At 43.3% G+C, this 14,548-nt stretch overlaps 1 protein-coding gene across 2 annotated transcripts in view; it reads left to right on the top strand.

Moving 5' to 3' along the window:
* Nucleotides 1-14,548, top strand: part of RSPO2 (R-spondin 2) — a 104,001-nt gene that overhangs the window by 34,634 nt on the left and 54,819 nt on the right. The gene's annotated exons all lie outside the window — the stretch shown is intronic.

Consider the following 14,548-nt stretch of genomic DNA (forward strand, 5'->3'; position numbering starts at 1 on the left):
CCTAGCATGTACAATGAACACTTTTTGTGTGTGGATGTGTGTGCGTGTAGCATCACACTGGCATTCTCTGCTGCTGAATTCTTTTTGCACATGCAACTCTTGAAGACCTTTGGGAGTCCTGTTTTTGGAACAGCCCTTTCCACCTGCATGGAGGGAGAAACGGTTCCTAAACAGAACCAGGAGATGATCTGAAATCGTCATTATATTTGACTTTCTTTTGTAATGTTTTATTCTGGATTGTTTCATTTGATGTTTTCATGTTGGTTTGAGTCCCCCCCCCCCCCTAGAAATATAAAGCAGTATAGAAATGAAATCAATAATAGTAATAGTAATAATATTATAAATAAGTGACAAGCAGTTTTGTGACATCATCAACAATTCCAGCTACTGTATACAGTGGTACCTCAGGTTAAGTACTTAATTAGTTCTGGAGGTCCGTTCTTAACCTGAAACTGTTCTTAACCTGAAGCACCACTTTAGCTAATGGGGCCTTCTGCTGCTGCCACGCCGCCGGAGCACAATTTCTGTTCTCATCCTGAAGCAAAGTTCTTAACCTGAAGCACTATTTCTGAGTTAGCGGAGTGTGTAACCTGAAGCGTATGTAACCTGAAGCATATGAAGAATACATACTGTGCTTGAGAGAAGAAGAGAAGAAGAAGAGTTTGGATTTGATATCCCGCTTTTCACTCCCTTTAAGGAGTCTCAAAGCGGCTAACATTCTCCTTTCCCTTCCTCCCGCACAGCAAACACTCTGTGAGGTGAGTGGGGCTGAGAGACTTCAAAGAAGTCTGACTGGCCCAAGGTCACCCAGCAGCTGCATGTGGAGGAGCGGAGACGCGAACCCGTTTCCCCAGATTACGAGACTACCGCTCTTAACCACTACACCACACTGGCTCTCATTTGTAACCCGAGGTACCACTGTATGCACTACTGTAGAAGCAGGAATCATGGCAGGACTTAGATTAGGAATGGAAGATGCCAGACCTTCCCAACTGGCAGAGAGAGAGCTGGGGCAGAAACCTTAGCTGTTGAATGGCTCATACTGCACTTCTGCATCTTGCATCCGACAACAAGCATTCTCTCCACTCAGCAGAACAATGCAGCTCCACCAAGCAAACTTCATGGCTTAGAGAACTTACATTGGGACAACTTGGCCATCTTTTTTATAAAGTCAGATTCTTCGGAAGTTGAGTGTGCACCCCTCCTCCTTCATTTCTCCAATCCCACCCACTGGAAAGCTGCAATGCTTTGCTGTTTACCTCCTTGTTGTCAAGCAAAAGTATTTATGGACCTTTTTAGCCGCAGGCCATTAAAAAGCAGCTATTTCCAACAAGGCGTGCATAATGGGTTTTCTGGGTCTTGTCGAGGACTTCTTTTCATTCCCCAGCAAGCTTGAAACGTTTTGATAACCTGGGACGCATTCATTTTGAACATTTAAAGCCCTATGGTGGAACTTCAGCCATGGCTTCTCCCATGGAATGTTGAGAGCTGTTTTAGGGCAGACCAAAAAATAAATGTCTTCTTTATGTAGTGCATACTTAAACCATGGAATTCTTTCCAACAAGATGTATTAATGGCCACTGACTTGGATGGCTTTACAAGAGATTAGACAAGTTCCTGGGGGATAATGGCTATCACTGACTAGTACCCACAATGATTTTCTTCTCTGTCCACTGTTGGCTAGCAGTATTCCTCTGAATACAAGTGCAGTGGTACCTTGGGTTAAGTACTTAATTCGTTCCGGAGGTCCGTTCTTAACCTGAAACTGTTCTTAACCTGAAGCACCACTTTAGCTAATGGGGCCTCCCGCCGCCGCTGCGCCACTGCCGCGCAATTTCTGTTCTCATCCTGAAGCAAAGTTCTTAACCTGAGGTAATATTTCTGGGTTAGCGGAGTCTGTAACCTGAAGCGTATGTAACCTGAAGCGTATGTAACCTGAGGTACCACTGTAGCCGTTGTATCACAAAGTATGTTGTTGCATTCAGATCCTGTTTCTGGGCTTCCCATGGGTTTCTGGTTGGCTACTGTGAGAATAGGATGCTGCATTAAATGGGCCTTTGGCCTGATCCAGCAGGGTTGCTTTTATGTTATTGTGGATGTCTTCTATCAGTAAAGTGCTCAGAGTAATTATCCTCCCCGTTGCTGCCATTTTTATGGCATTGAAAACACTCTGCTAACCGTAGCGATAGCCGTTTCAGCCCTGTGGAATCCTGCAACGAGGCTGAATAAATCTTCTTTGTTTCATAAGAGCGCTGTGCCCAACAGACAGCCATTCCAGGGAACACTGGTAATTAGGTTCATGTTTAATGTGTGGGCAAAGGAACCCTTTGGCTTCTGAGCTTAATTCCCTTTTATTATCTTTGTGTAATCTGAGTAGGTTCTAACTAGGAGTTCTCTAAGAATTGGGGTAGCTGGTTTTTACAACTATAATTTAGGCATAGTTACACATACCTCTGACAGTTCACCACTTCCTGTTAACATATTCAGCCCATAAAATGCAGGGATGTTGGGATAATAAATTGTTCCTCAAAATGATTTTGGTTCTCTCCTTTTTGAGGTCTTAGTTTTGTCCCCCTCTTTTCATTCATTCATTCATTCATTCATTGACCAAGCATGGAACAGCCCTTTATTATTGGAAGAATTATTATGTTTTTAAACCACAATGATGTTAAATAGATCATTATTCATGGTCGATTCATTTTTTTGCTGAATCAGCTAAGTATTGCATACTTTATCACCAATATTCCTTTACCAGCTAACAGGGTCCTCGCTGCGGGATCACATTCACCCGGTGCTATACCAGCTGCACTGGCTTCCGGTGGAGTACAGGATCAGGTTTAAGGTGCTGGTTTTAACCTTTAAAGCCCAATATGGCCTAGGACCCTCGTACCTACGGGACCGCCTCTCCTGGTATGTCCCACGGAGGACCTTACGGTCTTCAAACAAAAACATCTTGGAGATCCTGGGCCACAGGGGGGTTAGGCTGGCCTCAGCCAGAGCCAGGGCTTTTTCCGCCGTGGCCCTGATCTGGTGGAACACTCTGTCACAAGAGACTAGGGCCCTGCAGGACTTGACATCTTTCCGCAGGGCCTGCAAGACAGAGCTGTTGCACCAGGCCTTCGGCCAAGGCACAGTCTGACCCCTCCCTCGTTCTGTAATCCTCATAGAACTCTAGCCCAATGGTTGCCATTAATTTGACTCTGAATTGATTTTAGAATGAATTGATTTTAGAATGTATTTCAATTAATTTATTGTGCTTTTATGTAAACTGTGTTACTTTTACTGTTGTTAGCCGCTCTGAGCCTGGCTTTGGCTGGGGAGGGCGGGATATAAATAAAAAAATATTATTATTATTATTATTATTTATTTATTATTTATACCAGTTGCTAGAAAACACAGGAGGGGAGAGCGCTCTTGTGCTCAGATCCTGATTGCAGGTTTCCCACAGTCATCTGGTTGGCCACTGTGAGAACAGGATACTGGATTTGGTGGGCCATTGGCCTGATCCTGCAGGCTCTTCTCGTGCTCTTATAACGAGGGGGAAGAGAAGGGGCATACAGGTAGAAGAGCACAAATGTGCAACGAAGTGCTCCTTGAGTGAATTTAATTTTCTCAACAGCCAGAATGGGGAGATCACTTTTTTACCTGCTGGCTGCCTTGAAAGCAATTCTAACCCCTAGATCTGCTGGGTGCAAGAGATTATGATGGGGCAAAGGTAGGACCAGCACAGATGCCACAGTTAACACCTGCAGAAAACTCTTTGGCCACAGACCTGCTCCTGTTGCAATTAATTAATCGCTATACAGTGGTACCTTGGTTTACATCCATAATCTGTTCCAGAGGTCCATTTGTAAACCAAAACAGGTTGTAACCCAAGGCGCGCTTTTACCAGTGGGGCCTCCCCCCCCAAAAAAAATTGTTCGTAACCCAAAAAAGTAAAATAAAAATGGGTTTTAATCCCAAAAAAGTTTGCAAACCGGGACATGCACTTCGGGGTTTGACGTATTTGTAATCCAAAACATATGCAAACCAGACTGTTTGTAAACCAAGGTACCACTGTATATTGGGTTGCTATGTTGTGTATTTTTAGAAGTGTGCTGTGTTATGAATTTTATGTGTTATGTTACTTATGATAACAGGTTGGATCAGAGAAGGGATTTTTATTTATTGGGATATGAAGCATCATTATTGTTTGTTTATTTAGAAAGACAAGGTATTGTTTAATGATACAATTAACGTCACCAGAATATTACTGTGGATATCTAAAACGCTTAGTTTTGTGTATGTTTAGATGCTCCAGTTATCTGGCTGAAAGAGTGCATGATAAATAAATGGGGGAGAAAAAGCCTAAATATATCCCTTAGGACTTATTTTAGTCCCAGAGCATCTGATTTAGATACTTCTTGAGATTGCTTCTTATCTAAGTGGAACCATGCTGCCATGTACACTCCTTTAAAAAAACACACCAGAAACCATTATCTGATCCTTGTGCATTTGAACTTGAGCTCCTGTGACAAAGGCACACTTGTTTGTGCATTCATGGAGTTTTAACGAGAAGCTGGTGTTTGGTAAGTGAGAGCACCTCATTTCCTATAATAAGGCACAGTAAAGTCACTTGTAATGCATATGTGATTGCACAGAGAAACTGAACACAGAGGGACCCACTTATGTCATCAGAAGCCAGGAAATTCAATTTAAAAAGGAAAACTGCTTAAACCTACAACAGCCTGAGCCAGATAACTGGAATGTGTGTGTGTTCAGCAGGGATGTAAAAAGGAATTTTTTCCTATTCCGTCCCATGTTTGTGACACACAGCAGCGTTTCCATTCCACTGCAGTTCATCTTCCACCAAAAATTACATTATTTGTCTCATTGTCCGCTGTGGTGAAATCTCATAATTTGTGCAGTCTACACAATTATGTAAGTTATGTCACACCACCCCATTTATTTCAAAGCAAAGCAAACAGAATGCAAAAATTCTGTGAGGAAAAGTGTAATTGCACATCATTTGCGGACGGAAAACAACAGCAAATAGTGAATATCGATTGTATTCACAACTTGATTTCCATTCCTCATATGGCACAAATAAACAGAAGATGCAGCGCAGCAGAATGGAAATGGGAGCTGCATGGCATTCTGTACAAGGCAGATAGAAAATGATGTATTCATAAAAGCCTAATTGGAGGCATCCGAAGTCACAGCAAAGTTTGTCTTATCAGATATGAGGCAGTGAAGATCTGAAAACAACTAACATTTTGAGTGGCCAGCTCTAGCAATCCTGTCACCCATAAATTGAGCAGAATAATGCATTAAATAAAATGGGAGTTTCCTGTTCGTAGAGTATAAGGAAGAATTGTTGAGATCCTGACTAGATAGTTGTGGCTAGAAATCTCTGTGGAAAAATGAGTAAGTGAAGTTGCTCAAACAGTACAATCTTATTCATGGTTAAAGGCAAAGGGACCCCTGACAGTTAAGTCCAGTCACGAACGACTCTGGGGTTGCGGCGCTTATCTCGCTTTACTGGCCAAGGGAGCCGGGCGTTTGTCCGCAGACAGTTTTTCTGGGTCATGTGGCCAGCATGACTACACCACTTCTGGTGAAAACAGAGCAGCACATGGAAACGCTATTTACCTTCCCACTGGAGCGGTACCTATTTATCTACTTGCACTTTGACGTGCTTTCGAACTGTTAGGTTGGGAGGATCTGGGACTGAGCAATGGGAGCTCACCCCGTCATGGGGATTCGAACCGCTGACCTTCTGATTGGCAAGCCCTAGGCTCAGTGGTTTAGACCACAGCGCCACCTGCGTCACGGTTACCCTGTTGTAAGTGTGGTTGTGATGGCAACTATATTGGGGGTCTCCATCGCTAGTTAAGACTAGTGATGTGGAATATATTTCTGCCTATCTGAAACCGAGAAGGAGAGGTGTGCATTCACATTCGCAATTAATGAAAAACAGAGCAGATGCCTAACCAATTTGTTTGTCAAAAATTAATGATGATATCAAAATGGATGGAAGAAACAAATGGAAATCTTTTATTTTTGTTGCTGCCGTTCATTTCTCATAGGAGGCATTGCATTGCTCAACAAATTGATGTGTACAGGGAACCTTCTGTAGGTAGGAGAGATCTGAATGCTCAAAAGACATGAAAACAGTCAAGTTGGGAAGCTTAGAAGATGTCACTCCTTTTTGATTGCTTGTCCTTGTCTCCAACCTGCCTGAAGCTTGGCACATCTTGTAATGCAATGCCTAAAAAACGTGTCCCATTTACATGGAAAAGACCAGAGTTAGACATCAAATGACAGTCTTGGTATCCATAATAATAAAAATAGGGTCCTTCCAGGCTAGTGTTTTATTTCATGAATATTCTGCCACAGGTTCCTAACACAAAAATAGTGCATTAGCAAGTGGTTATATCCTGCGCTAGTTTATTCTGTGATGCTATAGCTCAGTCAGTAGAGCATGAGACTCTTAATTTCAGGGCTGTGGGTTTGAGCCCCATGCTGAGTAAAAGATTCCTGAATTGCAGGAAGTTGGACTAGTTGACCATCATGGTCCCTTCCACCTGCACAATTCTATGATTCCCTAACCTAACCACATTATTGCTGACTGGAGGACTATATAGCACAACAAACATGGGACAAAAATAAGCCAGCACGTTTGTGGTAGAAAAAGCTACAGGATTTCATCAGGAAGTTACGGTATATGCACCGTCCCGAAACAAGCAGCATGATCACCCTGATTTTGTTTTGCAGGTGCAAATATTATTGAAAACTGTTTGCAGTTGCAAACAGATTCCCCAATTGCATCATAAACACAAAGGATGTCTGGGCAGGTCCACAGAAACAAAAAAGTAACAAAAAAGATCTAGTAGGGAGAGAAATGAAAGTAATGATGCTGTAGACCAGCGGTGTCCAGCTGGCCGACCGCGATCAACAGGTAGATCCCTGGATGATCATGGTCGATCACGGGATTAAAAGCAATGTTTCCACACACACCCTCGCTCTGTCCCTACGTAGCGTCAAAAGGGTGATCTTTTATTTTTTATTTTTTAAATGATATTTATTAAAAGTTTAAGAATTACAGAAAAAAGAAAAAAAGAAAACAACAAAAATGACAAAGATAAAAAGAAAAACATAAAAAACAACACAACAATACAGCAAAAAAACCCCCACAATAACATTAAAACACACATCCAATGTTCCATATCTTTATCTTTCATTTACTTGTTTCATCGACCTCCTCACACCTCCCTTTTTGTATTCTAATTTAATTGTTTCAGCAAATTCTTTCCATCTTTCTCAAGTTTTATTATATAATTTATCTTAAAGATCTAACCTTTTAATTAACTCAGCAAATCCTTTCCATCTTTCACTATATTCTGTCATTCAATTTACCTTAATTTATTTAACCTTATCGTACCATAAAAAAAAGGAAAAAAAAAACCTTAAAACTTAATGTACATAACTCCTTATATCATTTCTACTAAGGCCAAATAGTTTCATTCCAACATTTTTCCTAATACTCATTAATTTTACACTAATTCTCAAAATAGATTTTTCTAAAAACTTTCTTCCAATTTTCATCCAACGTCTCTTCTTCCTGGTCTCGGGTTTTGTCAGTCCTTCTTGTCCATTCCATCTAGTCCATCAACCTGGTGATCTTATGTCCGAGGCTCTTAAGTGATTTCCATGTCCCTTCTGCAGATCTTCTTCTTGTTTATACCTGCACTTTACTTTGTCTTTTGTTGATCTTTTTCTTAATTTCCTTTCTCATCGGGGGGTTGGTCTCGGGGGGACACCAATCCAAAAATATCTCCATCTCTCCTCAGCAGATCAGCCCATTCCCCACAGTCCCATTCCCCACAGTCAACACTGTAATCCAGAAAGTATTTAAAAGCATGTTTCAAGGTCCTTCCAAGATTAAGATCCCTCACAACTCCAGGTCCCCCCTGGTCCACTCCAGATTCAAACTTCAAGAACAGTGGCTTATGCTCCTGCAAGGCCTCGGATCTCTCCATTTGTGTTACTTGAGGTTCAACAGCAACCTCCTCCATTATCTTCTGCACTTGCGCTTGCCCTGTCAAAACAAGTTCCTGGGCTGGTTCCTGAATGGTTTCTATATGGGTATTCGCCGTTTGTCCAAAATTTTTAACTGCAACAGTCATCAAATCCATCTTCTCATGCATCTGCTCCAGCAAGGTGCTTGCCTTGCAAAAAGCAAGCACCAAAACTTCTTGTAAACACATTTTTATTCAAGGTCAGAGTCTGGTCTCACGATCCTAATCTTACAGCTGTGAAATCCCCAGATCAACTCCGGCAACAAATTAACAAGCTCCCTCTAGAGGAGACAATTTCTATTTGTATCCATCTTTTGAAAGCAGGACAAAAATTACTTTCATTTTTCAAATACTTTGTTTCTTTTGAATGCAAGAAGCAACATTGGAGTCAATTTGTTTCTCTTTTTTTTTACTATCTGTCAAAAGACGTTCCATTCACAGTCGATGAACTTCCCCATAAATTTCTGTCTCTGACACCCCGTTCCTAGGTTTGAGACGGTGGATATTTATCTTTCTTTACTCTCTCTCCTGCAGGCTTAAACAGTCAAAAATTCCCCCCCTTTTCTCCTGCTTCCAAGAGGGGTTTTGGTGGTAATATCTGAAGGAAATTTAGACCTTTATATACGACTTTCCAGACTTTAGCTTTCAAAGTTTTTGCTTCAATCTATTTACAAAAAACGGGAGGCGGACTTCCTGTTTAGAGCCTTCCCGCTTCAGTGCCAAATTAAAATGTTTCTTAATTCAATTTTCCGTTCTACTCACGGGTACTTGTTTAGAGTCCAATTGTCCACAGGAAAAAGTCAGCGCTCTCCGGCAAAGGCTGTGCGGCTTCACTCCGTAAAAGTAGCGGTTGATTCAAAACACCGCGCCACTCACCCCATGTCGCTTCGGATCCCCGAAAAAGGGTTTCCCTGCGAGTAGGGGAGGCGCTCCTGGTGTCAGCCGAATCCCACGTTCCCAGGCTTCCTCCGCCTGGGATTTTTAGAGGGTCTCCGCCTTTGCCGCCGCGGCAAGACCCGATTTTCACGGAGCGGGTTCCTCCCAGTCAGAGGAACTCCGCCATTGCCGATGGCGCTGACCTGGAAGTCCAAAAGGGGTGATCTTTTATAGTCTGCTGCCGACATTAGTTGGTTTTATTGTTTTGTGCACTTGTTAGCGTTGTAGTTAATGGTTAGTGTTTCCTCCCTAAAACAAGCTCAACAACTCTGGTCTTTCCCCCCTAAAAAAACCTCAGGAACTCTGGGCATTCCTCCCCTTCCTTCCACCAACCCACCGCACGCACGTTCCTCCTCACTTCGATGATAATGGTTAGATCACTGCCCGCGTTTTAATACTGGGAGTAGATTGCAGTTTCTTGGGAGTTGGACATGCCTGCTGTGACAATTGAAAATGAAATTAACAGGGCATTCAGGAATAAAATGAAAAACAGAACTCTCCCCTTGCAGTCCCTGTCTTGGAAAGCTGCTACCAGTTTCAGTGAATAATATTGAGCTTGGTGGGCCAATGGCCTGTCTGACTTGGTCAGCTCCCTGTATTCCAGCAGTAAATGAAATTTTATACACACAAGCAGGTACTGATGTCTGTGACTGCAAAGTGGTGTCTGAATGTATCAGCGGATGATACTATGGATGCCCAGTAAGTATTGGCAAGCTAAACTTCACAAACTGTTGTTCAAAGTACAGTGGTACCTCAGGGTACAGACGCTTCAGGTTACAGAGTCCGCTAACCCAGAAATAGTACCTTGGGTTTAGAAATTTGCTTCAGGATGAGAACAGAAATCGCACAGCTGTGGCATGGTGGCAATGGAGGGCCCCATTAGCTAAAGTGGTGCTTCAGGTTAAGAACAGTTTCAGGTTAAGATCAGACCTCTGGAACGAATTACGTTCTTAACCCAAGGTACCACTGTAATATAGCATGATTAATAGAATAAATGAGGGATGCGGGTGGCACTGTGGGCTAAACCACAGAGCCTAGGACTTGCCGATAAGAAGGGCGGCCGTTCGAATTCCTGTGATGGGGTGAGCTCCCCTTGCTCGGTCCCTGCTCCTGCCAACCTAGCAGTTCGAAAGCACATCAAAGTGCAAGTAGATAAATAGGTACCGCTCCGGCGGGAAGGTAAACGGCGTTTCCGTGCGCTTCTCTGGTTCTCCAGAAGCGGCTTAGTCATGCTGGCCACGTGACCCGGAAACTGTACACTGGCTCCTTCAGTCAAAAAAGCGAGATGAGCATCGCAACCCCAGAGTTGGCCATGACTGGACCTAATGGTCAGGGATCCCCTTACCTTTACCTTTAATAGAATAAATCAACCAGTTCAGTGGTGATCTAGAAATTATCTCTTTATTATGTGTGATATGTATCATTAGATTTTTATGGAATACAATGGATGCGTTTTGCATTCGCTTCTGAACAGCTGCAGTCAGGATGCTCAACGTAGCTTTTCGTTGTGTGTTGATACGTCAGTATTAGTAAAGTTTGTTTCAGAGTTGAATCATGTGGACTCCTCCCCCTGCAGGCTTGTTTATGAAGGCTCTTCTCCCACACATCCCCATAGTCAAGAAGCCGGGTTGAGGAAGTGGTTTAACTTAAAGCCAAAACTTGACACACTTGTTTGTCATTGTAGTGATGAACTCTTGCACGCAATGGCTATTGTTCTGTGAACATGGACGCATCCTGATGCCCGGTTTTAATTCTGCAGAGCTCACGAGTTAAATGCAAAACTGTCACAGAAGTTGTGGGAAACTGCATGGAAGTTCCATATGTTAAGATACTGGCAAAATGCAGTCTGGGGGCTGTCCTACAATGACAAAATGTATTTTATTAACTCATTCATCATCATTGTTTTACTTGTATGTTGCCTTTCCACAAAAAGCATCAGCTCAAACCGGTTTAAAACAAAGGAAATGGGGAAACAGCTAAAATTAGCACAGTTTCATAATAATGTAATAGAACCATAGAATTTTAAGGTTGGAAGGGATCCCAAGGATCATTTAAGCCAACTCCCTGCAATGCAGGAACCATCTAAAGAATCCCTGACAGATTACCATCCAACCTCTGTTTAAAAACCTCAGATGAAGGAGAGTCTACCAGCTTCCTACGTAGTCCCTTTTCAGGATTCCTCATTTGGCTCATGGGGCCATTTTTTCGATGCCACACTCACCTGTCCGATACCTGATGTCCTATACAGTGTCAAGTATGAGGCAGGTAAAATCTTGACTCAGTCAAAAGTGGTTTGCAGACACAGCCCACCAGCTGATAAGCGACACTGGCAATGCCTCACTTTATAAGGCCCTGACAACCAGCTGATTGTCAGGTCTTCCACAACACATTGCAGAGCGCTCTGTAGCAATGGTTTGTGGCATGATGGGCAAAGGGGTTTCCCAGCTGCCTGATCACCTGGCCTTGTGGAGGTCACTGCAAAGGGCTTTGCGGCTGTGCATTCGCCTGCATGATTTCATTTCATACCATGTGAACAAAAAAGGGGTGACTTTACATCATTATATTAGGGACACGGGTGGTGCTGTGGTCTAAACCACTGAGCCTAGGGCTTGCCGATCGGAAGGTCAGCGGTTCGAATCCCCACGAAGGGGTGAGCTCCTGTTGCTCGGTGCCAGCTCCTGCCAACCTAGCAGTTTGAAAGCACATCAAAGTGCAAGTAGAAAAATAGGTACCGCTCTGGCGGGAAGGTAAACGGTGTTTCCGTGTGCTGCTCTGGTTTCACCAGAAGCGGCTTAGTCATGCTGGCCACATGACCCGGAAGCTGTCTGCAGACAACGTCAGCTCCCTCGGCCCATAAAGCGAGATGAGTGCCGCAACCCCAGAGTCGTTTGTGACTGGACTTAACTGTCAGGGGCCCTTTACCTTTTACATCATTATGAGATCAGGTGACTGACAGGTGCCCAATGCTTCTTCCATATTTGGTCATGGGCATGGAGTGGGGGGAGGTAATGACTTGGCCCACCAGCCAGATCCAGTTCCACACCCCTGATGTTAGCAAACAGCCATGGTGCTTGCGGCCAGTGTTCAAAATTGGCCAGGTGCATTTTGCACCTAGCTATCGGCCACTTGTGACCAGGTGAAGATGCCTGGGCTCCAGGATGCTGCCTGACATCTGCACCATCTGAGGATCATTGGATCTGGACTGTTTTCACACACTAATACCCCATCCTGTAGAATTCTATCAGCTATATTTTATCTGCACAATCTGAATGAATTTCTGGAACCCACATGCTTATTCTGTTCAGCCTGAGCAGGAGCGGCGAACGATGTTACAGCTAATTTTTGCAGCTTGTCTTCACTTACCCCACAGTTGTGAAGAATATTTTGACGTTATGGATGGTCCATGCCACCATTAAGAAAAAGAGGTAGGAATAGGCCAATATAGATGCGGACTGTCAGGTGACTTTTAAGTTCTCAAAGTTCTTAACCTTAACGTTCTCAAGGTTGTCACCTGAACTAGCCAGATGTTTAACTGATAATCAGTCCCCATCATCTAAGACTTTAGAGCCATCTTGCCCCAAAATGGCAACTAGACATTCCATTTTGGCGATTGTATCCTTGGTTTAAGGAGCCATTTCGCACCTACCTTATATATTTGAGTTTCTGACACTGCTTCCAGCACTTCTGCCTTTTTATATTCTTCTAAACGGCCTCGGTCCATTATACCTGAAGGAGCATCTCCACCTCCATCGTTCTGCCCGGACACTGAGGTCCAGCACCGAGGGCCTTCTGGCAGTTCCCTCGCTGCGAGAAGCCAAGTTACAGGGAACCAGGCAGAGGGCCTTCTCGGTAGTGGCACCCGCCCTGTGGAACGCCCTCCCACCAGATGTCAAAGAGAAAAATGACTACCAAACTTTTAGAAGACATCTGAAGGCAGCCCTGTTTAGGGAAGCTTTTAATGTTTAATAGGTTATTGTATTTTAGTGTTTTGTTGCAAGCTGCCCGGAGTGGCTGAGGAAACCCAGCCAGATGGGCAGGGTATAAATAATAAATTATTATTATTATTATTATTATTATTATTATTATTATTTGACTTCCAACTATGTGTGTGTTTTTCCATTCCTCCTTTGTTTTCACGTGAGCGCCACTTCCTTCCTGCCATCCTCCCCATATTTCTCACTCCTGCCTGGCTTCCTGTCAATATCCTTCATTTCCCCCGATGCATCTGTTGTACATGCCTGGCGCTTTTCCAAATTTGCCTGACATTTTGGCATTTGCCAGCTCTATGCCGTCACAAGCTGCTGTTCAGCTGGACATCTGACTACGGGAATATTGTTTACTGAATTTGGCTGGATATCCTTTGGCTGAGAAGGCAAAAAGCCATCTTTAGCATGGCTTCCAAAACCTGGTGCTTGAGAGCTTTGTACGCTGCAACCCAGCTTTTTGCAAGGCTTTGCCCTAAAGGGCTGGAGGAATCTACCTTTCTTAGTTGGATCGAAGCTTAGCTTTGAGCATTAGGTATAAAGGGATTGAAAGAGCCAGTAAATAGGAAATGTCTTAATCACCATGCCAGATTTTCCCACTTAACATACAGAAGTGTTGGCAGGTGGGTTAGAGTTTTACAATGCCATGTCTAAGAATGTGTCAGCTTTTCCTGTTTTTTTCTTGAATAGGCCCCGAATATGTCTCAAATGACGGCAATACTTGAAATTTTTCTCAAAATTGGATTTGGAGTGCCAACTTAAAATGTGCCCTCGGGCACCTAGGTTCAGACATCATGTCACTGTGACCTGTGCCCATCTGCATGTCTAGACTATAATTGAAGTTATGTGGCCAACAGCTTTGGCCGCATCTACCCTGAGATTTGTAGATAACTTGGGCATCATAAAGTATATTAAGTCGAAAGTTAGTACCTTCTGGGGAACTGCAGAAGTTTCCTTTTCAGCCTTACTTTATGTTTCAGGTGGCCTGTATTCAGTGATTGACTTCTTTATGCATGCAGGAAAAGTATGGGCCATTCATCCAGGAATAGCCAATGCCATCCTGATTTGTTGAAACCATAACTTCCATCAATCCTGACCATTGGCCATATTGGCTAAGGCTGATGGAGTTGGAGCCCAACAACATCTATAGGGCTCCGTTCTGGCTACCCCTGCATTAATGAGCCTGTTTAGCAGGCAACGTTATTGCCAGTCCCTTATGAACTACCTTTCTTGGATCCTGCCAAGAAAGATACCTATAAACTGGCTTCTGGGGTAGAGGTTTCCACTGGGCAATTGCTTTTTCTTGAGATCCTCATGAATTCTATTTTCCAGCAGATGCTACCCAGAACTTCTTGGGAGAGCAAAATATAAAATAAAATAAATATTCATCTAGGTGCCGGAGGGATAACTATGATGCTATTGCATCTGCAGTTATTCAAATCTCTCCTGTTGCATTGGTGCAGTGTTAGACCGTATATGCAGAGCGGAACAGACTTAAGTCTAGCACAGAGTATGAAAAATGTAACATAGGTTATTGAGGTTCCCATTGAAGCATGTCCAGTATACAGT

The sequence above is a fragment of the Podarcis pityusensis genome (genome assembly GCF_964106645.2).
Source record: "Podarcis pityusensis genome assembly, chromosome: 7".
Taxonomy (NCBI): Eukaryota; Metazoa; Chordata; class Lepidosauria; order Squamata; family Lacertidae; genus Podarcis; species Podarcis pityusensis.